The following is a 25958-nucleotide window of genomic DNA, read 5'->3' as shown; positions in this document are numbered from 1 at the left end:
ATGGATTACAGGCAATATCCGTACTGAACCAAAGGCTAGAGCTGCCACTTTCAAGGAGTTGGAAACTAATCTGCATGCTTATAAGAAATCCCGTTAAGACCTCCGACGAGCAATCAAACAGGCAAAGTGTCATTACAGGCCTAAGATCAAATCCTACTACACCGGTTCTTTTGCTCGATGGATGTGCCAGGGCTTGCAAATTGTCATGAATTACAAGGGGAACCCAGCCGGGAGCTGTCAAGTGTCGCAAGCCATGCAGATGAGCTAAATGCCTTCTATGCTTGCTTTGAGGCAAGCAACACTGAACTATGTATAAGAGCACCATCTGTTCCCCGAAGACATTCACAAGCCGTGGGGCCAGATGGAATACCAGGATGCGTACTTAGAGAATGCACTGACCAGCTGTCAAGTGTCTTCACTGACATTTTCAGCCTATCCCTGGCCCGGTCTGTAATGCCAACTTGTTTCAAGCAGACCACCATAGTCCCCTCGCTCAAGAACCCCAAGGTAACCTGCCTAAATGACTATTGCCCTGTAGCACTCACATCTATAGCCATGAAATGCTTTGAAAGGCTGGTTATTGCTCATATTAACTCTATCATCCCAGACACCCTGGACCCACTCCAATTTTTATACCGCCAAAACATATTCATAGATGATACAATCTCTATTGAACTCCAACCTGCTCTCATCCACCTGGACAAAAGTAATACTTATGTAAGAATGCTATTCATTGACTACAGCACAGCACTCAACACCATAGTCCCCTCCAAGCTCATCACCAAGCTCAGGACCCTGGGACTGAAAACCTCCCTCTGCAACTGGATCCTGGACTACCTGACGGGCCGGCCCCAGGTGTTGAGTGTAGGCAACAACACATACGCCACGCTGACCATCAACACGGGGGCCCCTCAGGGGTGTGTGCTTAGTCCCCTCTTGTACTCCCTGTTCACCCACGACTGCGGGGGCGTGCACGACTCCAATACCATCATGAAGTTTGCTGATGACACGACAGTGGTAAGACTGTTCACCAATGACAATGAGGCAGCCTATTGGGAGGAGGTCAGAGACCTGGACGTGTGGTGCCAGGACAACTACCTCTCCCTCAATGTCAGTAAGACAAAGGAGCTGATCGTGGACTACAGGAATGGAAGGGTGAGCACGTCCCCATCCACATCGATGGGGCTGTAGTGGAGCGGGTTGAGTGCTTCAAGTTCGTCAGTGTCCTCATCACTAAGGAATTAACATGGTCCACACGCAGCCACACAGTGGTGAAGAGGTCATGCCAGCACTTCTTCACCCTCAGTAGGTTGAAAAGATTTGGCATGGGCGCTCAGATCCTAAAAAGGTTCAACAGCTACACCATTGAGAGCCCAGTACATCACTGGGCCTGAGCTCTGCCATTCAGGACCACTATAAGGGTGCTCTCGAACGGCTAGATGTTCTTTACTATTCGGCCATCAGATTTGCCACCAATGCTCCTTATAGGACACATCACTGCACTCTATAGTCCTCTGTAAACTGGTCATCTCTGTATACCCATCGCAAGACCCACTGGTTTATGCTTATTTATAAAATCCTCTTAGGCCTCACTCCCCCTTATCTGGGATATCTACTGCAGCCCTCATCCTCCACATACAACACCTGTTCTGTCAGTCACATTCTGTTTAAGGTCCCCAAAGCACACACATCACTAGGTCGCTCATCTTTTCAGTTCGCTGCAGCTAGCGACTGGAACAATCTGCAACAGACACTCAAACTCGACAGTTTTATCTCAATCTCTTCATTCAAAGAATCAATCATGCACACTCTTACTGACAGTTGTGGCTGCTTTGCATGATGTATTGTTGTCTCTGCCTTCTTGCCCTTTGTGCTTTGTCTGTGCCAATAATTTTTGTCCATGTTTTGTGCTGCTACCATGTTGTGCTGCTGCCATGTTGTGTTGATACAGTACCATGTTGTTGTCATGTTGTGTTGCTACCATGCTGTGTTATCATGTGTTGCTGCCATTCTATGTTGTGGTCTTAGGTCTCTCTTTATGTAGTGTTGTGTTGTCTCTCTTGTCGGGATGTGTGTTTTGTCCTATATTTTTATTTAATTTATTATTTTTAATCCCAGCCTTCTGCCTTTGGTAGGACATCATTGTAAATAAGAATTGGTCCTTAACTGACTTGCCTAGATAAATAAAGGTTAAATGAAATAAATAAAACAAATATATATTTACCATGCGGGGTCAGAGGAAGGCCCAAACAATTGTCAAAGACTCCAGCCACCCAAGCCATAGACTGTTCTCTCTGCTAATGCACGGCAAGTTGTACCAGTGCACTAAGTCTGGAACCAACAGCACCCTGAACAGCTTCTACCCCCAAGCCATAAGACTGCTAAACAAGACTGCTAAATAGCTAATAAAACGGCTACATGGAATACCAGCATTGATTCTTTTTTGCAATAACTCTCTTGCACTGACTCACTGGACCCACACACTCATACATACTTACACTGACACCCCAACACACACTAACACTATATATGCCCACACACAAATAACATGCGTACACATGCATACTGACGCCACCACCACCACCACCACCACTCACTCACCACCACCACCACCACCACCACCACTCACTCACCACTCACCACCACCCACCACCACCACCACTCACCACTCACCACCACCACACACACACACACACACACACACAAAACATACGCTGCTGCTACGGTCTATTATCTATCTTGTTGGCTAGTCACTTTAGCCATACCTATAAGTACACTACCGTTCAAAAGTTTGTGGTCACTTAGAAATTTCCACAAACTTGTCCATTAAAATAATATAAAATTGATCAGAAATACATTGTAGACATTGTTAATGTTGTAAATGACTATTGTAGCTTGAAACGGCTGATTATTTATGGAACATCTACATCGGCATACAGAGGTCTATTATCAGCAACCATCACTCCTGTGTTCCAATGGCACGTTGTGTTAGCTAATCCAATTTATCATTTTAAAAGGCTAATTGATCATTAGAAAACCCTTTTGTAATTATGTTAGCACAGCTGAAAACTATTGTTCTGATTAAAGAAGCAATAAAACTGTCCTTCTTTAGACTAGTTGAGTATCTGGATCATCAGCATTTGTGGGTTCGATTACAGGCTCAAAATGGCCAGAAACAAAGAACTTTCTTCTGAAACTCGTCAGTCTATTCTTGTTCTGAGAAATGAAAGCTATTCCATGCGAGAAATTGCCAAGAAACTGAAGATCTCGTACAAAGCTGTGTACTACTCCCTTCACAAAACAGCACATACTGGTTCTAGCCAGAATAGAAAGAGGAGTGGGAGGCACAACTGAGCAAGAGGACAAGTACATTAGAGTGTCTAGTTTAAGAAACAGACTCCTCACAAGTCCTCAAACTGGCAGGTTCATTAAATATTAACCGCAAAACACCAGTCTCAACGTCAACAGTGAAGAGGCTACTCCGGGGATGCTGGCCTTCTAGGCAGAGTTGAAAAGAAAAAGCCAAAAGATTAAGATGGGCAAAAGAACACAGACACTGGACAGAGGAAGATTGGAAAAAGTGTTATGGACAGACAAATCTAAGTTTGAGGTGTTCGGATCACAAAGAAGAACATTCGTGAGACGCAGAAAAAATGTAAGATGTTGGAGCAGTGCTTGACGCCATCTGTCAAGCATGGTGGAGGCAATGTGATGGTCTGGGGGTGATTTAATGGTGGTAAAGTGGGAGATTTGTACAGGGTAAAAGGGATCTTGAAGGAAGGCTATCAATCCATTTTGCAACCCCATGCCATACCCTGAGGATGGTGCTTATTTGGAGCCAATTTCCTCCTACAACAGGACAATGACCCAAAGCACAGCTGGGGAGCAGGTAGAGCGTTGGACTAGTAACTGAAAGGTTGCAAGATCAAATCCCCAAGCTGACAAGGTAAAAATCTGCTGTTCTGCTCCTGAACAATGTAGTTAACCTGCTGTTCCTAGGCTGTCATTGAAAATAAGAATTTGTTCTTAACTGACTTGCCTAGTTAAATAAAATAAAAACTCTGCAAGAACAATTTAGGAAAGAGCAGTCAGCTGGTATTCAGTCTATAATGGAGTGGCTGGCACAGTTGAGCAGTTGTGGGAGCAGCTTGACCCTATGGTACGTAAGAAGTGCCTATCAAGCCAATCCAAATTGTGGGAGGTGCTTCAAGAACCATGGGGTGAGATCTCTTCATATAACCTCAACAAATTGACAACTAGAATTGCTGCAAATGGAGGATTCTTTGATGAAAGCAAAGTTTGAAGGACACAATTAATATTTCAATTAAAAATCATTATTTATAACCTTGTCAACATCTTGACTATATTTCCTATTCATTTTGAAACTAATTTCATGTATGTTTTCATGGAAAACAACGACATTTCTAAGTGACCCCAAACTTTTGAACTGTAGTGTACCTCAATTTCTTCGTACCCGTTCACATCGACTCAGTACTGGTACTCCCAAATATAGCCATGTTATTTTTACTGATTATTGTTATTCACTGTGTATTTATTTTTGGAATAGGACCAGTAAGAGAGCAGTGACATTGTCTGAAGAGAGGAGCAGGGCTGTTGGAAGCCCTTCCTGACTAGAGCTCCTTACCAGGCTGGGCTGTAACCTGAAGCAAAGGAGGGAGAGAGAGAGAGCAACAGAGAGAGAGAGAGAGAGAGGGTGGAAACGATAGAGGGGGAAGAAACAAAGTCAGAGAGTGAGGGAAGGAAAGAGAGAGGGAGGGAGAAAGAGAAAGCAACAGAGGCAGAGGGAGAGAGAAAGAGGGTGATGTCAAACCAGCTGAGCTCAGAAAGTAAACAGAGCTCCAGAGTGCAGCATGCTTTCTGCGGTACGGGGACTGCAGCTGGGGGAAAGCCATGGGGGACACCTACGCTCCCTCACACCGGCACCCACCACTCCCCGGGACCCCTGGATCTTCCCTCTTCATCACCCTCTTCATCCTCATCTCCCTGCACCAGGGGCTAGCATGGCCCTACGGTAAGAGCCCCTGCAAAATCAGATATGTCTCTCTCTCTCTGTCTCTCCACCCTTCCTCCTGTCTTTATTTCTCCTTCTCTCTTTCTCTTAAAGGGCAGAAAGGCTTTCAGAGTGCCTTGTGAAAAAGAGCCATACAGTGAGATGTTAAGTAGAACGTTTTGTAGAGGGAGGAAACAGAGTTTGTTGTTGGTTTGACTTAAAGAACCTGCTGTGGGATCCTGCTTTGGGATCCTGCATGAGTCAACCTCTTAGTGTTTTAACTTGTTATTGTCCACTTAAGAGTCCTCACGCTCTTTCTTTCCTCACCCTTTACTTATTGTGAAACATGATTTCACATCTGCTGAGCGCTTAAATTATTTAATTTCAACTGACCATCTCTTATCTGAGATATGTGCTGGATCCCAAACAAAGCCAAACATTCCTTGTAAATAGATGGGGCCGTTCCGAGCCTGCTTATCATCCTGTTAAAAATTTGGCAGTCTGTGTCTATTGACAGAGTGTTGTGGATGAGGTCTGCTCAGAAGCATCTGTCTATTGGCCCTCATGACCATTTGAACCGCTGCAGGGTGTGTGTCATATTGGAGTGAATAATGCAGTCTCTGCTGATGTGTCTACCATAAAGTGTCTCTCAGAACTTTCCAGTGAACTACACAGAGACGTACTAACTATAACTAGCACCTTCAGGTGTTATGGCAGTACAATAAAGCCTAATGTAAAACATTTTACGAGGTAGACTACAACCGTTTTAAATGCCTGTAATGAAGATACCTCCCTTCGGCGATGAGAGATGTGCCAGAGTTTACTACTTGCCTGATATTAAACAGCAATTACAGCAGTGAGGCTGACTCAGGCTATTTATGTACCAGTCGCTTCAAATTCGTTATACAATCAGTTGATGAAGGATGAAATCGGTTGAGCAAAACAGCAATCACTATGGAACTGTGCCGAGAGGGAAGGTTGTGGGTTTGATGGTTTTTCTTAAAGAGCAGAAGTGATTACACACTGGAGCCAAGTATATGGGGTAAGGGCAGTGCAAGAGAGGAAGCGTAAGAGAGCAAGAGACAAAGAGACAAAGAGAGACGGGGGGAGGGGGGCAGGAGAGAGATATAAAAACAAAGACAAAGACAGACAGATAAATCTTGTGAGAATCCTTAAGTCTGAGGCTCAAGCTGAGTTCAGTCAGCAACAGGCTGCAGGCTGCCTGGACATTCTTTCCTGTTAAATGTGGGGTTCTCCCTCCCCTGTGCTTCCAAAGGACCTCTGTACTTCTTACATATTTCGTACTCTCCAGTCAGTCAATGATGTCTCCTCACAGCTTATTTGGCTAAGATCCCCAGGAGGCTGGTTTAGGCTAATGGGTTGTTAGCAGTCTTAAATAGAGACCAAGGTCACTGGCAGATAGAAGAGAGGGAGAGGGGAGAGGGATAAAAGGAGAAAGAAGAGTGGAGAAATAAGAGGGAATAGGGGAGAGAAGAAAAAGGGGAAGGATGAGGGGTGAGGGGAAAGGGCAGAGTGGAGGTGGGAGAGGTGAGAGGAGAAGAGTGTCACGTTGGTATACTGTAAATGGGTCGGGAGACAGACACAGGAATGCGTTTTTTTTTATTTTATTAAGGCCAAATTACGGCGTGCCGTGTAAAGGCACGGGGGCGAAGACCAAACAAACACGTGACAAAACACAGGGTAGAAACCCAAAACAAATGAGTGAGGAGTACCTCGAATAAATAACACACGCGCGAACAATGATTAACACACGGGACGAGACCCGTAATCATCTGCGCAATCCACAATGGCACGAAAGCCAAAACGCACAGCACAGGTACTCACACGCACCAACGGACATTGTAACAATAATCGACCGCACAATGGAAACCAAAGGGCACACTTATACAAGTACTAATCAGTGGGAATAGGGGACAAGTGTGCGTAATGAAAGTTCCGAAGGGATCCGTGACAAAGAGAGAGCGATGGGAGAAGGATATGGAGAGTCTGCCATTGATGAGACAATGTTGGGGAAATTGAGCGTTTGGAAAATAGAATTTCATATTGTCTGAAAGAGTTCAGTTCAAGTCTCAAGTTAACGGAACACGTCAAAAACAAATGTGCATATTTCAGGCTCCTGTTTGACCTAGATTTCAGTATACATTTTTCCACACGATACACCATTTAACAAAAGTGGATAATAGAGAAACGGGTGTATGTATTCAAATGGGCTTGTAGTTTCCTATCGGACAGATGTTTATTTAAAGCATTGCAGAGGTTGTCCATGGAGACCTATGTTTGGGATCAGGATCCATATGTGTGAACAGAGCTACAGTATCCCCAACACACTCCATCCCACATACTGTACACCACACAGGAGGATGGTGGCACCTTAATTGGGAAGGACGGACGTGTGGTAATGACTGGAGCGGAATGAGTTGAATGGCATCAAATTCATGGCTTGATACCATTCCATTTCCTCCGTTCCAGCCATTATAATGAGCTGTCCTCTCCTCAGCAGCCTCCACTGGTACACCACAACCCCCAGAGGAGTTTCCTGTTCCACGGCCGCTAAATCGCTCAGACCCCAAAATATTAGTCATCTGCAGCCAGGGAGTACAGAGAGTCAGCATGCACACACACACGCACAAGCGCACACACGAACACACTACAGCTATTCTGCTTTGCGTACGGGGACAATTTGTTTGGTAGCAGATGCAATGTGTCATCTTATTGATAGTCAATGTTTCCTGCCACAACTGCTTATTTCATACAACTCAGACAAAAAGCCTGACACAACAGTGGCGAGGCCACAAGACACACAGCTCCTGAATCACAACACTTCCTGTGACATAAATACATGTAGCCATCAACAGGCAGAGAAATATGGAGATTTTTAACAGCTTTGACAGAGCCCTGAATGCAGACGGCATTAATCTCTGATACGACGTTAACTCACTGCTCAGTAAAGCTCAGCGCATCAGTTCTCTCGCTCGCTCACACGCATGAACACACGCATGAACACACGCATTAACACACGCATGCCCACACACTAGCTCTCTGTGGTTTCTGACTCTATTGTGATGTTAATGGTCCTCAGTTGTAGTAGCAGGCTTTATTTAAGGAGGTAGTCTACGGTATGGTGCCATTTTTAGAGTAGAGGACAGGCTATAGTTTTTTTGAGGGGGGAGGGAGTACAGTACTCACAGCTGTGCCTCAAAGCATTTGGATGTGAAATCAGAGATGAGAGGAATGAAAAGAAGTGTGTGGACTTTTTATACACAACAAATAAAGAGACTGTAGAGCAACCATGAGTTTGACCCAAAAATTGACATTTATAGGGGGACTGCCATGAGTTGATATGAGTTGGCATGCTGCCAGGGCTGGAGTGCATGCTCGTTTATGGTCAATATTAGGATTTTGGCCAACAAAATTCTGCACAATAGGCATATTTTGTGTATCAGTAAGAGCAGCTACATATTGGACGTGGTGTATCAGTCCATATGGTTTGTCGTTTATATACTACTTGTGTTTGTCTGATAGTGTATGACATTTCTGAAGGTCTTGTTGCTGTGTGAGACCTGTGGCATGGAGGGGGCAGTAAGGCAGCAGGGTAGCAGGGCAATAGGACAGGGCTCAGATACAGACATATCAGCACCTCTGTAGGTGTCACGCCCTGACCTTAGAGAGACGTTTATTTTCCTCAAGTTTGGTTAGGTCAGGGTGTGATGTGGGGTGGGCAATCTAGTTGGTCTATTTCTTTGTGTTGAGCCGAGTATGGTTCCTAATCAGAGGCAGCTGTCTATCGTTGTCTCTGATTAGGAATCATACTTAGGCAGCCCTTTTTTTCCACCTTTAGTCGTGGGATCTTGTTTTTGTGTTGTGCCTGTGAGCACACCATTACTTCACGTTTTGGTCGCTGCTGTATTTGTTTTGGTGAGTTTCATTTATTAAAACATGTGGAACTCTACGCACGCTGCGCCTTGGTCTACTCATTACAACGACGATCGTGACAGTAGGAGGACTGTCTGAGTGTATGTTCTGCTCCCAAAAACAATGATGTCAGCATCTGGATCCACATCAAAGCCGGATGGCACATGTTAACAACCTTACAACCTGTCTCTAAACCCAGCAATGGGATGGGGTGGGGGATGGTGTTTTAAAGGGGGAAAGGGGGTCTCCTCTCTCCACCATCCACCAGGAGACAGGGTTTCTTTGAAGAGACTCAGATTATTGCTATTTTGGTTTCCCCCGGCTCCTTGACGTTCTTGTCGGAGCACATCTCCCACAACATCTGGGATGAAAAAAACAGATACCAATACATAAGGCAAGAGAAGCCACACAAACTGCACAGAGATATGCATGCCTAGCCAAAAGCCTGGAAAAATAACTTACCGGGGAATTTTCTATTTGTTAGTGTGTTTTTCTTTTTTCTGTTCTAAGCTGTGAGCAGTTAGCACAATTGCATCGAGCTTGCAGGGCATGATCAAAAGCAACCCAATCAGAAATAGTCTGTAGGCTATGTGAGGAAAGAGACAAAGACAATATCACAAAACATGCAAGCATTTATTTCTTAATCAAGCTTGTTGTGTGGTAAGGGGTTGTGTAGGACTATCAGTGCCCTGCGCAGGAGAGATTGAGCCAAGCACAATCCATATCAGGTTGTTACAATGCACCGGTGTGGTTGTTGGCAGATCTGCATAATATTTGCATACAGATAATGGCCTCATACTGTGATTGCCTGTGCACATAGAAAGGGAGCCAAAGAGACTATAAAAGATTATGCAAACACAAACATGAAACCTGTGCCTTCAATTCAAAAGAGGGCAAACAAGGTAAGATTGACACATTCAATGCCCAGACAGACAGTCTCAGGTTCAATATTTGATGTCTAAAGAAAAGAGCCAGAAGAGAAAGGAGTATAGGAAAGGATTTGGTAAGTCTGTGCTATTTCCCTCACACTCTCACAATTATGTTGTCAGGCTTGGCAATTGCAGAAAACACCTAATTTACAGATAATTAGTAACAAAAATGCATGCCGTAGGAAATTCGCACACATTTTTGCAGGGGTGAAGGTAGATCTAATTTCTACCCGGTACGGGGACCTTCTAAGTGTACAAAACATTTTTATAGGCCTAATCATAGAATTAGGCTATATAGAACCCTATTAATTAATTAGGAACTCTGTGGGCCTAAAAGTTAAGATTTTTATTAGATTAAGTTTTAATGTGTCATAAACACAACCAGTCATGAGGTTTTCATCTGATTGTCAAAGAATTACTTCAAAAGCCTCATGTAGGATACCCGTCACGGAGGTGTGTTCAAATATAGTTGACATTTTTTAATTTAACTAGGCAAGTCAGTTAAGAACAAATTCTTATTTATAATGATGGCTTAAGAACAGTTGGTTAACTGCCTTGTACAGGGGCAGAACAACAGATTTTTACCTTGTCTGCTTGGGGAATCGATCTAGCAATCTTTCAGTTACTGGCCCAACACTCTAACCACTAGGCTACCTGCTGCCCCTAATTTAAGCCTCATTTAGATGTTTTTGTGCTAATAAGTTCTGACACTTGGTAGGCAATTTGTTAGTCAACTTGCCTATAATTACATACATACAGTAGGCCTACAGTTTCTCTTCTGTCATTAGCCTACTTGAAGTCATTAGCCTACTTGAAGTCTAGAATACTACGTAAATAAAGCCTTGCTCACCAGAATAATGTCATAAATCAATAGAATGATCAATGTATCATCAACAACCTAGTTGACATCTTTAGCTTGAAGTTTTCCCTTTCTCTGCTTCTCTCATGGAGCAAGAACGTTTAGGGAATGGGGAGATTTCCCTTGCAAAAATCTGTTTCACTGGTTTTAATAAAAATGAAAAGCCGTGAAAACGATCCAACATGTTTCTGATAACATTTCAGTTTGTTTTGGATGCATATTTTCTGTGGTTGAAAATGTAACACTTTCAGCTGTTGCTGAAAGAAATTGCACATGTAGGCTACACAACACTAGTGCCAGAGTGCGAATTTCACCATGACATTCAGGGCCTCTATTGAGACATGCAGTTTGGATGATGGAATTCTTTTGGAGTGGACCAACATGCACAAGTTAGCCACATTTTTAAAGTGATTTGTTTGACAATTAGATGAAAATATAGGCCTATTAAAAAAACATGTTGGAACGTATTCACAGCGGTAAAAACAAAAGTTTGCTCCCTATACTTTCAATGCATTTTTCAGAAAAACGTGGGTAAATGGCATTTACTTGCATTTACCCTCCACTAGGCCTATACCACTACAGGTAGCCTACCCTCTTAGACGAGGCAATTTTACACACATGAACACACGCAGAACAGGTAGCGTACATTCAATATAATACATTAGTTGAATCAAAACATGTTTTACACCCTAGTTCATATGTTGTCCATAATTCATTAATTACTGCGTGGAGTCTTCACAGATCGTGTGACATAAAACACTACTTTTCTTTCCTTACATTATTGATATGTACGACAGTATTGTTTGTCATTATTAAGCATTTAACAATTGAAGTAGAACATTGGACCCTGTACGAATCATATATCTTGGATATCTGGGAAAATGCACTGTAAGTGTAGGCTGACTATGCCTATTAAACATTTCATTATGTTTCGCCGACAAAACAGTTCTCATGGGCGCACAAATCCAAAATAATGTAGACCTATGCCATTGCAAAATCGAATGCTTCTAACAGAACATTGACATCTTCTAACCGAAAGAGTCACCTTATAGGCTTACTGTCATTAACACATAGCCTACCTGTTGGATAGATTGGATGCACATTGGTGTCTAGCTGTAGGCTAGTTGTGCAGTGATATTGTCGACCATCATCAGCTGATCCAGGAAAGAAAATAATAAAGCTTAATAAAGGGTCTACTACACTGAACAAAATAATAAACGCAACATACAACAATTTCAAAGGTTTTACTGAGTTTCAGTTCATATTAGAAAATCCGTCAATTTAAATAAATGGATTTCACTTGACTGAGAATACAGATATACATCTGTTGGTCACAAAAGGTAGGGGCGTGGATCAGAAAACCAGTCAGCATCTGGTGTGACCACTCATCTTCGCATAGATTCGATCAGGCTCTTGATTGTGGCCCTTGGAATGTTGTACCACGCCTCTTCAATGGCTGTGCGAGTTGCAGGATATTGGCAGAAACTGGAACACGCTGTTATACAAGTCAATCCAGTGAAAATCAAAATCAAATAAAATCAAGCTTTATTTATACAGCACATTTCAGACTTCGAATGGAACGCAATGTGCTTTTTACAGGAAAAAATGAATAAAAAATTATGAAAATAAAAAGCTGAACTATTTACTACACAACAGACATAACATAAAAAACAAAAGAATGACACAAACTTAACAAATAAAAAGCACCCTAAGGAAAGCAAAGCAAAAAAAATATGTGTTTTAAGATCTCTTTTAAATGTGTCCACATTTTCAGCCCCCCTCAGGTTCTCTGGCAGGCTATTGCAGAAGCTGGGGACATAATAACTAAAGGCTGTGTCACGTCCTGACCAGTAAAAGGGGTTATTTGTTATTGTAGTTTGGTATGGGCGTGGCAGGGGGTGTTTGTTTTGTGTGTTTCAGTGTTTTTGGTTTATGTTCTATGTTATCTATTTCTGTGTTTATCTAGTTTTCTATTTCTATGTTGGGGTTTTGGCAATGACCTCCAATTAGAGGAAGCTGGTTTTCGTTGTCTCTAATTGGAGGCCATATTTAGTTGGGTTTGTTTTTACGTTTTACATTTGAGTCATTTAGCAGACGCTCTTATCCAGAGCGACTTACAGTAGTGAATGCATAGATTTCATTTCTTTCTTTCTTTGTACTGGCCCCCGTGGGAATCGAACCATGCTGGCGTTGCAAACACCATGCTGGCGTTGCAAACACCATGCTCTACCAACTGGGTGGTTGTTTCCAGTATAGTCTGTGCACCTTACTGGACTGTTTTCGTCGTCAGTTTATTTTGTTTAAGTGTTTTCTTTAATAAAGAAAGAAGATGAGCACTTTACCCGCTGCGTTTTGGTCCAATCCTTACGACACCCATGGCAGGCTGCCTCTCCATGCCTCTTGGTTCTTTGGGATAGTTAATAGGCCAGTACCAGAAGACCTGAGGAACCTACTGGCTACATAACTTAAAAAGCATGTCTGACGTATTGGGGTGCCCAATCGTGTATGGATTTAAAAACCAATAGAACATATTAAATTGAATTCTAAAACTTACAGGCAGCCAGTGTGCAGAGACCTTAAAACTAGTGTAATGTGTGCTCTCCATCTGGTCTTGGTCAGTACCCATGCTGCAGCATTCTGTATGTTTTGTAGTTGACCAATGTCTTCCCAACAATGCTCAATTGGTGACATGTATGACGAGTATGCAGGCCATAGAAGAACGGTAATATGTTCAGCTTCCATCAATTGTGTACAGATTCTTGCGACATGGGTCTGTGCAATATCATGCTGAAACATGAGGTGATGGCAGCGGATGAATGGCACGACAATGGGCCTCAGGATCTCATCATGGTATCTCTGTGCATTAACATTGGCATTGATAAAATGCAATTGTGTTCGTTGTCCATAGCTTATGCCTGCCCATACCGTAACCCCACTGCCACCATGGTGCACTCTGTTCACAACATTGACATCAGCAAACAGCTCACCCACACGACTCCAAAGACGCTGTCTGCCATCTGCCTGGTACAGTTGAAAGCCGTGATTAATCTGTGAAGAGCACATTTCTCCAGTGTGCCAGTGGCCATCGAAGGTGAGCATTTGCCCACTGAAGTCAGTTACGACGCTGAACTGCAGTCAGGTCAAGACACTGGTGAGAATAACAAGCACGCAGATGAGCTTCCCTGAGACGCTTTCTCAGTTTGTGCAGAAATACTTTGCTTGTGCAAACCCACAGATTAATCCGCTGTCCGGGTGTGCTGGTCTCAGACGATCCCACAGGTGAAGAAGTCCGGATGTGGATGTCCTGGGCTGGCATGGTTACACGTAGTCTGCGGTTGTGAGGCCAGTTGGACTTGCTGTCGAATCTATAAAATTAAGTTGGAGGCGGCTTATGGTAGAGAAATGAACATTATATTCTCTGGCAACAGCTCCGGTGGACATTCCTGCAGTCAGAATACCATTTGTACAATCCCTCAAAACTTGAGACATCTGTGCATTGTGTTGTGTGACAAAACTGCACATTTTAGAGTGGCCTGTTTAATCAGCTTCTTGATATGCCACACCTGTGAGGTGGATGGATTATCTTGGCAAAGGAGAAATGCTCACTAACAGGGATATAGACAAATTAGAGAGAAATACTTTTTTTGTGCGTATGGAACATTTCTGTGATCTTTTATTTCAGCTCATGAAATATGGGACCAATTCTTTACATCATGCTATTATATTTTTGTTCAGTGTACTTCGGGCCACGGATGGCACAGAGAACACCAGTATCCGTGCTCCAACCTGAAAAACAAAGCAATGAGCGCTCTAAACAGTTGAATGACAAAAGCAAACAAATCAATGGATTAATCTAATGCATTGGAATAAAGGCATAGGCTATTTTTATCAAACGCATCGCAAAACAACAGTCGAAAATTAGTAATTGCAATGAAAATCTATGCTAAAGGAGCTCAGCTGAAGCCGAAATGCAGCACTACTGGGCTCCCCGAGGGGCGCATTGGTCTAAAGCACTGCATCTCAGTGCTAGAGGCTTCACTACAGACACCATGGTTCTAATCTAAGGTGTGTCACAACTGGCTGTGACTGGGAGTCCCATAGGGCAGTTCCCAGTGTTGTCCGGGTTTGGCCGGTGTAGACCGTCATTGTAAGTAAAAACTTCTTTGTTACTGACTTGCCTAGTTAAATCAAGTTTAAATAAATGTGAAAAACTACTGAGTAAACAGATTTAAACCATGACAGAGAGGTGGGGGTGTTCATTTCACTTGGAAGCCTTACTTTTCATATTTGGTGCACACACAAGAACGCACACACACACACACACACACACACACACACACACATACACACACACACAGTGAATTCACACCAGCCCTAATTTACATTTTACATTTACGTAATTTAGCAGACGCTCTTATCCAGAGCGACTTACAAATTGGTGCATTCACATTATGATATCCAGTGGAACAACCACTTTACAATAGTACATCTATATATCTTATTTTTTTATTTTTTTTATTTGGGGGGGTGGGTTAGAAGGATTACTTTATCCTATCCCAGGTATTCCTTAAAGAGGTGGGGTTTCAGGTGTCTCCGGAAGGTGGTGATTGACTCCGCTGTCCTGGCGTCGTGAGGGAGCTTGTTCCACCATTGGGGGTCAGAGCAGCGAACAGTTTTGACTGGGCTGAGCGGGAACTGTGCTTCCGCAGAGGTAAGGGGGCCAGCAGGCCAGAGGTGGATGAACGCAGTGCCCTTTTTTGGGTGTAGGGACTGATCAGAGCCTGAAGGTACAGAGGTACCATTCCCCTCACAGCTCTGTAGGCAAGCACCATGGTCTTGTAGCAAATGCGAGCTTCAACTGGAAGCCAGTGGAGTGTGCGGAGGAGTGGGGTGACGTGAGAGAACTTGGGAAGGTTGAACACCAGACGGGCTGCGGCATTCTGGATGAGTTGTAGGGGTTTAATGGCACAGGCAGGGAGCCCAGCCAACAGCGAGTTGCAGTAATCCAGACGGGAGATGACAAGTGCCTGGATTAGGACCTGCGCCGCTTCCTGTGTAAGGCAGGGTCGTACTCTGCGAATGTTGTAGAGCATGAACCTACAGTTTAAATATATGCATTAACTATGACATCTTAAGGTTAAGCATTAACTGGTTAATGGTTAAGGTAAGGGTTAAGTTTTGGAATAGGCTTAAAATAAAAATCTCAAAAACAACATTCTATCACTCGATTCCAATTTGCAACCTTTGGAATCAGAGGCAGATGCTTACACCCATCTACAACGCCCTACCAAAACCGAAACCTACTTGAAAGTAACAGCGCTTACTGTTACCCCTAGTGGCCGGTTTCCACGTCATCTCCCGACATCCTCAGACATGGATGGACGTCGAATACTAACTTGTATCACAGGTTATGTGGCTGGATAGAGACCAAAAATTCACAAGTTCGGCTTCTCACCATCTAACGAACATGTCGGAAGGGGTAGTAGTTGATGGAGTTTGGTATGAGGGTTTTTACGTGGATGGTGGTCTGTTAAGCCAGCCCCTGGTCATGGACCGGGGAAGGTAGCTGGCCTCCCGGCAGGGTCAGCCCCCAGTTGTGAACTGTGGTTGTGCTGAGCCTGCTGGCAGGGTCAACTCCCTGCCATAGGCAGAGGAAGTGTTTGCCCTCTTGCTGGCGGGGACAGTCCCCGGTAGTGGCCCGAAGTGGAGCTGGCACCCCGAAAAGGAACATCCAGCCAACTGGAGGGGTAAGTAGGGATTTTAGACTTCTGTTTGTTGAATGAGCGGGAAAGCGGTCGTGGGCGCTTTCCGGGCATGAAGATGTCTGGTGGCTGGATTGTTTGGGCATCGGCCAGACGGTGATGGTGGAAGTTAGCCTTGTTGTGGGGGAAAGATGTGGAATCCCGTTGTGATTACGCCTGGGGCACACAAGGGTTTGTTGGACATATCGGAAGTGTGTTGGGTTTGAGCGGATCCAAGTGTTTTGGGCTTCAGATGTCCAATGGCCAAGGTGCTTGATAATGGCAGCGGCGAAGCCATTATGTCGTGCCATGGTAGCAGCTCTGATCCAGAATAATTGGGAGGAGTAGAGGTGAGCAGGGTAACCGGCATGGGAGATGGTGGTCTTCAGGTGTGCCTGAAACCAGTGTCTGGTGATGGGGTGGCCTCTGTCTGTTATGAACAGAGGCTCATAAGGGGAAGAGTAAAGGGCGTGGTAGTGGAAGTAGGAGGAGAGGGAATCGAAGTGGTTGAAAAAGGAGGGTCTGTCTTGCTGTACTTGAGGTGGTATCGTATGCTTTCTGGGTCGAGAATAGTGAGGTCAGAAAAGCAAGGCTGGTGGGTTGGACTGAAGATGCATGCAAGGGTTGTGAATTCCGAGCAATGGAGGAACCCAAAGAACGCAAGAGTGAAGATGGCTTCCAGGGTCCGGTTAGTGTGGAGAGAAACGAGTCCTGTCCTGAGAGTGGTGATGCAGGCAGAGAGGATATCAAAAGGTGATGGGGAGCGGTGGTTGCCTCTTGCGGAGGCCCCTCAGTAGAAGTGCAGTCTGGGATGTGTGATGGCTGTGCAGGGGGAGCCGTGTAAGACTTTGAGTATGAATTGCAGACCACTGAGTCCAGGTTCTAATGGTGGTGTAGGGGCAGAGGTGCTGGTGGGCGTACATGACATAGGATAGGATGGTGGGAAGGTCGAAGTTGGGTAAGCAGAGTGGGTGCTGGTGGTGGAAAGTTCTGAAGGAGTTCCATGGAGTCCAGTAGGTTTGTAGGATGCTGGAGGCGAGGCCATGGAGGATGGTGGCTCTGGTTTGCTGGGTGAGTGTGTGGATGTCCAGTCTTGGATATCGGAGGGCTCTGACTTGAAATGGCGTGGTGGGAAGGGGGCTCAGGCATTCCCATGATGAGAGTGGCCACAGCAAGTGCAGCTTGTCCAGCTGGCAGGGACCTGGGCCCGGTTGCATAAAACATCTTAAGTGTTTCACTTAAGGATATAGCTTTCAAGACTGATTTCAGGGAATTGTTTAACCTCTTGGGGCTAGGTGGGACGCTAGCGTGCCACCCGTGGTGCACTCCATCAACAGCAGGTGCATTTCAAGAGCGGCAAATTTGAATCCAAATAAATGTCAAAATTCAAATTTTTCAAAAATACAACTATTTTACACCATTTCAAAGATAAACATCTCCTTAATCTAACCACGTTTTACGATTTCAAAAAGGTTTTACGGCGAAAGCATAAATTTAGAGTATGTTAGGACAGTACATTTACAAGAGTTGTGTGTAATGTTTTGTCAAGTCAAAGACAGGGTCACCAAAACCATAAAACCAGCTAAAATGATGCACTAACCTTTTACAATCTCCATCAGATGACACTCCTAGGACATTATGCTAGACAATGCATGCATTTTTAGTTCTATCAAGTTCATATTTATATCCAAAAACAGCGTTTTACTATGGCATTGATGTTGAGGAAATCGTTTCCCCTCCAATAACCGGCAGTCAAGTCAGCGTCACAAATTAAATAATTAAAATTAGAAAACATTGGTAAAATATTATATTGTCATTTAAAGAATTATAGATTTACATCTCTTGAACGCAATCAACTTGCCAGATTTAAAAATAACCTTACTGGGAAATCACACTTTGCAATAATCTGAGCACTGCGCCCAGAAAAATACACGTTGCGATACAGACTAGACGTCATGTTGGGGAGATCTAAAATCGAAAATACTATGTAAATAATCCATTACCTTTGATTCTCTTCATCAGATGTCACTTCCAGGTATCACAGGTCCATAACGAATGTAGTTTTGTTCAAAAAAGCTCATCATTTATGTCCAAAAATCTCCGTCTCGTTAGCACATGATGTAAGCCAGCCGGACTTCTCGTCATGAACGAGGGGAAAAAATATATTTCCGTTCGTTCAAACATGTCAAACGTTGTATAGCATAAATCATTAGGGCCTTTTTTAACCAGAACATGAATAATATTCAAGGTGGACGAATGCATACTCTTTTATAACGTATTGGAACGAGGGTACCCAACATGAACTCGCGCGCCAGGTGTCTAATGGGACATCATCGTTCCATGGCTCTTGTTCGGTCAGATCTCCCTCCAGAAGACTCAAAACACTTTGTAAAGGCTGGTGACATCTAGTGGAAGCAATAGGAAGTGCCAAAATATTCCTAAGCCCCTGTGTTTTTCAATGGGATAGGTTTAAAGTCAATACAACACATCAGGTATCCACTTCCTGTCAGAAAATGTCTCAGGGTTTTGCCTGCCAAATGAGTTCTGTTATACTCACAGACACCATTCAAACAGTTTTAGAAACTTTAGAGTGTTTTCTATCCATATATAATAAGTATATGCATATTCTAGTTACTGGGTAGGAGAAGTAACCAGATTAAATCGGGTACATTTTTTTTATCCAGACGTGCAAATGCTGCCCCCTAGCCCCAACAGGTTAAGGGCGTTACATAGAGCCCATCAAATGTTTTCCTTAGGAAAGGGCATATTTAAGGGGTTATATGGTAATTTGAAGGCAGAAAGAGTCTCTGGTTACCATGGATACAACCTGATTCACTGACTGAAAGTCTTATCAAAGAGATCATATTTATTTAATTTACAGAGTAGGTACAGTACATTTGGAAAGTATTCAGACCCCTTGACTTTTTCCACATTTTGTTACATTACAGTTTTTTCCCTCATCAAATTACACACAATACCCCATAATGACAAAGCAAAACAGGTTTTTAGAAATGTTTTCAATTTTTCTTTTACAAAAAGTGGAAACTTTTTTGAAGCACCGTTGACAGCGATTACAGACTTGAGTCTTCTTGTGAATGACGCTATAAGCTTGGCACACCTGTATTTGGGGACTTACTCCCATTCTTCTTGGCAGATCCTCTCAACCTCTGTCAGGTTGGATGGGGAGCATTGCTGCACAGCTATTTTCAGGTCTCTCCAGAGATGTTCAATCGGGTTCAAGTCCGGTCTCTGGCTGGGCCACTCAAGGACATTCAGAGACTAGTCCTGAAGCCACTCCTGCGTTGTCTTGGTTTTGTGCTTAGGGTCGTTGTCCTGTTGGAAAGTGAACCTTTACACCAGTCTGAGGTCCTGAGCACTCCGGAGCAGGTTTTCATCAAGGATCTCTCTGTACTTTGCTCCATTCATCTTTCCCTCGATCCTGACTGGTCTCCCAGTCCCTGCCGCTAAAAAAACATCTCCACAGCATGATGCTGCCAAAATCATGCTTCACTTTAGGGATGGTGCCAGATTTCCTCCAGTCGTGACGCTTGGCATTCAGGCCAAAGAGTTCAATCTTGGTTTTATTAGACCAGAGAATCTTGTTTCTCATGGTCTGAGTCCTTTAGGTGCCTTTTAGTACACTACAAGCGGGCTGTCATGTACATTTTACTGAGGAGTGGCTTCCATCTGGCCACTCTACCATAATGGCCTGATTGGTGGAGTGCTGCAGAGATGGTTGTCCTTCTGGAAGGTTCTCCCATCTCCACAGAGGAACTCTGGAGCTCTGTCAGTGACCATCGTGTTCTCCCCCGATTGCTCAGGCAGCCAGATGTTGGAAGAGTCTTGGAGGTTCCAATCTTCTTCCATTTAAGAATGATGGAGGCCACTGTGTTCTTGGGAACGTTTAATGCTGCAGAAATGTCTCGGTACCATTCCCCAGATCTCTGCCTTGACTCTATCCTGATTTTTGCTCTGACATGCACTGTCAACTATGAGACGTTATATAGACAGGTGTGTGCCTTTCCAAATCATGTCCAATCTATTTACTTTAGCATAGGTGGACTCCAATCAAGTTGTAGAAAGATCTCAAGGATGATCAAAGGAAACCTGATGCACCTGAGCTCAATTTCGAGTCTCATAGCAAAGGGGCTGAATACTTATGCAAATAAGGTATTTCTAAAAACCTGTTTTTGCTTTGTCATTATGGGGTATTGTGTGTAGATTGATGAGGTTTTAAAAAAAATCTATTTTAGAGTAAGGCTGTAATGTAACAAAAAGTGGAAAAAAGGGAAGGGGCCTGAATTCTTTCTGAATGCGCTGTAGCTAGCTAGCCAGCTAGATTTGTAGCCATGGAGTGTGCACCTTCCATTGTTTAGCTAAGTAGCTACCTAGCTAGCTATACACCTAGCTAGCTGGTTGATGTTTTCCTTTGCCACCAGGGCAGAGGAAAGCAACATGCAACTCCACAAATGCTGTTTACATTGATATTCATACTGAATGAAGCACTTAAGGGACTGCATGGGCACCGTTAATGTAAGGGAGGAATTTGACTTAAAATCTTTTGTGCAACTGACTTAAAGTTAAAAATGCACTATGCAGAAATCACTCCGCCCTGTTTGCTAAAATTCGAAAAGTTTGCCTAATTTCAGTTTATGTGAGTATAGTGTGGAGTATCAAGGTACCATCTAACCTGCTGTGAAATATATTTTAATAACCAAAAATATAGCATTTTCAGCTGTTTGAAGCTGATGTACAAAACCGAAAGTAAAAAAAGCAAAAATTGGACTTCAGAACAGGAAGCACAGAAATAGTGCACATAGAAAATATCTATCACTTCTTAGACCTGCTTTCAATGCGAATGAGAGATCTATAACTCACATTTTTATGTGAATTTGGTCAGGTCCCCCAAAACATTACATGTTGCAGCTTTAAGTAAATCTTAAGGGAAAAGATAAGGGGGAAATTTACTTAAGATGTTTTATGCAATCGAGCCCTGATAGTTTCTGGGATGGCTATGTCAGAAAATTCATCCCCCGAGGCAAAAATGTCCTCCTAAAAAGATTCCTCCTCCTCCTTCACCGCCATCACCACCACCAACAGGCTTTCCTGTTCTGGCTGCATTCAAATACTGAAGACAAGCCCATATATTAATTAAATGTGTCATCTGAAGCTTAAGCTCTCCTCCCAAAACTGTGTTATAAACTACACTAAATGGGGCAAGCAATAATATACTGTACACCCATGGCACTCCTGAGATCGTATTATATGATATACTGACATATTAAATCATATTATATATATGATACACTGTGGTATATTGTTTTGATATCACATGAATGTGCTTGGGGCAGCTTACCATTTGAGACCACAAAGCATGAATTTCAGCATCTCTAGAGGCCGGAGACGATGTGTCGATTGATATGATGACAATGCCAGACCAGCCATTAAACCTGTTGACCCTTTCTTGTATTTGCTGTAATGGCCTTGTTTATAGCTAAATAAAAGATAATTTTATCTGTAGGTTCTTTTCAATGTGTTACCACATTTAATAGCATAAATGGCATGTTACAAACGACATCCTAAGTAGCCATGTTCCCAACTGCCCTCATGCTCTAGTGCAAGTAACAATATTAATTAACCTATTCATCCCAGTTGCCCTGTAGGCCAATATAAATTACAGTATTTATAAAAATATTAATGGATTTTTTTCATTTAAAACATTATTTTAACGAGTAAATTAGTTTTTGCATTCTGAAGTTGCTACCCAATCAGCTGGTCGTTAAACTGTTCTCTTCTCATGTTTTGACCCAGTCGTTAATTCTAATCATTCTATTCATTCGACGTTGCTACGCTGAACAAATCTTTGGCATGTAGCTAGCTAGCAGAGATTCATTGATGATGAGAGAATTAATGTAATTCTGAGAGTTTACAGTTTCCATGGTGAATTATTTGTTTCATTTTTATTTTGGGGATAGCTATCCTACTGGCATTTGTAAAATGATACTTTGCTGCACAGGTCATAGAGGCAGACAGGTAGGTTTATACAACCCCCAACTGTTGCAAACCAAAAAGTAGCATGGAAAAATAATGTGTACACGCATTTTTCCCCAAGGAAGATGAAGTTTATGAATTTCCTGCCTGGGCTGTGGGACAGTGGAATTATGAGATTAAAGGCCAGTTTATAATTGGTCTAATGACATGTCTGTAGACAATTAGAACACGACAAGTGTCACTGGTCAAAACGCATTTAATTTATACTCCGGAATGTCTGTAGACCATCACTGCAATGGTCTTCCTTGTCACACAGACATGAAAAAGTATATTGTTGTGGTTATCGGACGGCCACAGCAACCAGACCAAATCCTCCTGTGCAGGCATTCTAATATTCTCAGATATAATTATCCACTTTTATTTCATCACAGTGTGGCAGTGAGTTATTTTCAGGAAGCTCGACATTACCTTGTAAATAATTATGATGTTCTGGGTTTATTTTCCTCTAATAATGAATAAAAGTAGCTTAAGTTAAGACATTGTCAGCTATGCTCATTATTTGAAATGGCTAGCCAAGTAGCTAACTAGATGGACTGTTAACCAGCCTTAACACTTCATGGTATTTTGCGTCCAGGATCCAAACAATCCATTTTATAATCTTGTGTAATTCACTTTATTCTTTAATCATATCAACGAGGATGACTATTTGACCGTTTTTACCGCCCTAGCGTCTGTACTGCTGTACATTGCTGTAGATCAGTGAGTGTAGCAGACGTGAGTCTGGGTGGAGTCCAGGTCCATAACCACGGGGGCTAGATTAGTCTACACAGACACTTAAAAGGTGCCATAGAAATCACAGGCTCCAGTCACTGTCGCCTCCACCATGGATCCCCTCCAGACTGCTGCTGGTAGTGAACTTAGTACCGAGCTCTGCAGAATATGAGACAACGACAAAGTAGACCTTCTACTGTGCTTCTTATAAAGCATAGAGTTCATTGTTGCTACCTTGCCGTCTAACCTAGATGCGTGAATAGAAAAACTGACTGGATACGTGAAAAGGTATTCAGACACTGCTGGAGGATAAATGGAAGTTGGTCAAATTGTCAAAACTGAATGCTGTAAGGCTGAGACGTGTTGGCTTAAACAAAATACACAAACAGGTCAGAGACAAAAACATTTAACATGGTTATTATGTTCATTCTGTGGAATGTGGTAATTTACAGTGAGCATGCCTCTGATGCGGTCTGGTTAAACGTATGAGTAATTGACTCCAGTAACAATGCTGGTGAGGCAGGCTGAATGTGGAGCTTTCTCAAATATCCCTACATGCTCTTTAACCATTTATGCTGAAGTCTTAAATGCAGGGAGAGACAGGGAGGAAAGATTAGTTAAGAAGAGAGAGAGAGAGAGAGAGAGAGAGAGAGAGAGAGACACGGTGTGACTGTGGTGAGGGTCATACAACCGGAGCTGGTGTAGAGAACTCCATGCTTCTGCTCCTCGAAAACCTGGCCCAGGCGACCTCTCCCTCCCCACATCCCGGTCCATCAGCCACCCTGGGGATCGGTCGAGGCGTGGGTCACCCCCCCTCTCATTTGTACTTCTCTTATGCTATCTCTCTCGGTTGCTCTCCCTGTCTCTTTCTCTCTCTATGTCCCCTCCCCCCATCCCTCCAAACGTGGCCATGCCGAGGAGGATGCTTGTGGTTTTCAGACTAGGAAATCCACAAAAATGTCAATATAAATAGACACTATGAGTTACTCATTTTTAGTAAGGGAGAAGCAGACAGCCAGTCAATTCTGAAGACATCATACAATACAGAAGAGACAAGTATGTATGGATGAGAACAAGAGTACTGGGCCACATGTGTTTTGAACACATAAAACCATCTGGGGGTTATTGAAGGGGAGGGACAGGCTTGTTGAGCAAGGGGCTGGTGTTTACATGAGTAATAGCATCATACTGGAATTATACTGGAATCCTGAAGTCATAGACATTATGTTAATAATGCATGCCCTGTGTAGACTACGCCCTGTTTAGACTACCCTCCCTGTTCTCACTGAGTAGAACATATTGTTTTGTTGTTTTACATTTGCAGTAACCCTTCTTTTCAGGGTTACCACAGCAATAATACGTCAGCCAAAGAACAATGGATCCAAAACAAAGAGTATTGCAAAATCACTCATTGATTTTTCCAGTATGAAAGCAGCACCATTAACTGTCTTCACTTAGCACTGATAATACATTTGACCTGGCCTCTTATGTAATCCATTCTCAGAGTGATTAATATAGAATAGTATGCCATTCCTAAACTGTTCTTGGATGGCAGAGATTAGATTCTTAAGGAGAAGTGCAGATCTTTCCAGGAGTAGAATATCATTTATGAGTTCATTAATGTTACATGGCCAGAGAGTTGTGGGAACTGTAGGGAGTGATATCTAACGGCATTCCAGGACATCTGTACATCCTGTCCAGCTGACTGTCCTCAAACAGACTCTCACAGATGAATCAAAGCCTCAACACTAAGTCACATACTCTGTGTGTGTATGGGTGTGTGTGAATGTGTGGACTAAAACATAATAACATACTGCTGAGGTTGTTACCATGACAGACCTGCACAGCAACAGGACTTCGGGTCAAAAAGAGGAGCCAGAGAGCTTCTTAATAAATTGAACAGTTCAGGCCTTATTTGCTGAATTTACACCTCATATGAAAACTGGAAACATTTATGTTGAAGTCTTCAATGCAGGGAGAGACAGGAAGAGAAGAGAAGTTAGAGAGAGAGAGAGAGAGAGAGAGAGAGAGAGAGAGAGAGAGAGAGAGAGAGAGAGAGAGAGAGAGAGAGAGAGAATGGTGTGACCGTGGTGAGGGGCATGTGACCGGTGTGGAGTCTCTGGCGAACTCCAGGCTGCTGCTCCTTGAAACCCCGGCCAGGCGACTTCTCCCTCCTCATGTCCTGGTCCATCAGCCTCTCTGGGGAGCGGTTGAGGCGTGGGTCCCCCCTATTGCCCTCTCATGTGTACTTCTACTTTTTCCACACACAGCACACGCTTTTGCACACACGCAGGCTTACTGAGCGGGACCTAATGGAGCCAATAAGTTGTGTAAGGTGCGAGTAGTTGAATTCACCTGTGAGCTATTTTATCTTCATTTATAGGCTATTTGATATTTTATTTAGAGTGTATCGATCGACCGACGGCCTGTACAGGTCCAGACTGAGGCACTCGTTTTTTAATTATTTTTTAAACATAGTTAATAATTTAACATTTTAAATGTCTTTCTCTTTTGAGACTTTTGTGTGTTTAATGTTAACTCTTAATTTGTGATTGTTTATTTCACTTGATTTGGCAATGATAACATGTTTCCAATGCCAATAAAACCTCTTTGAAAGAGCGAAGAGAGAGAGAGAGCAAGAGAGATTCTTTTTACTAAATGAATGTTCCTCATCATTTCTGGGTAACAATTAAGTTTCAAATGGTTAGAAAAAAACGTAAATA

At 43.1% G+C, this 25958-nt stretch overlaps 1 pseudogene across 1 annotated transcript in view; it reads left to right on the top strand.

Moving 5' to 3' along the window:
• Positions 1-4958: 4958 nt before the first annotated feature.
• The window catches only part of LOC123728113 (inactive serine protease PAMR1-like), a 53745-nt pseudogene continuing 32745 nt past the window's right edge, over positions 4959-25958 (top strand). The window contains exon 1 of the transcript XR_006759952.1: positions 4959-5032. The product of XR_006759952.1 is annotated as an inactive serine protease PAMR1-like (transcript). The remainder of the gene's footprint in view (positions 5033-25958) is intronic.

Source organism: Salmo salar, chromosome ssa17, assembly GCF_905237065.1.
Source record: "Salmo salar chromosome ssa17, Ssal_v3.1, whole genome shotgun sequence".
In the NCBI taxonomy this organism is placed as follows: Eukaryota; Metazoa; Chordata; class Actinopteri; order Salmoniformes; family Salmonidae; genus Salmo; species Salmo salar.
Note: the sequence above shows the minus strand (reverse complement) of the source record. Positions and strands in the feature narration are given on the sequence as shown.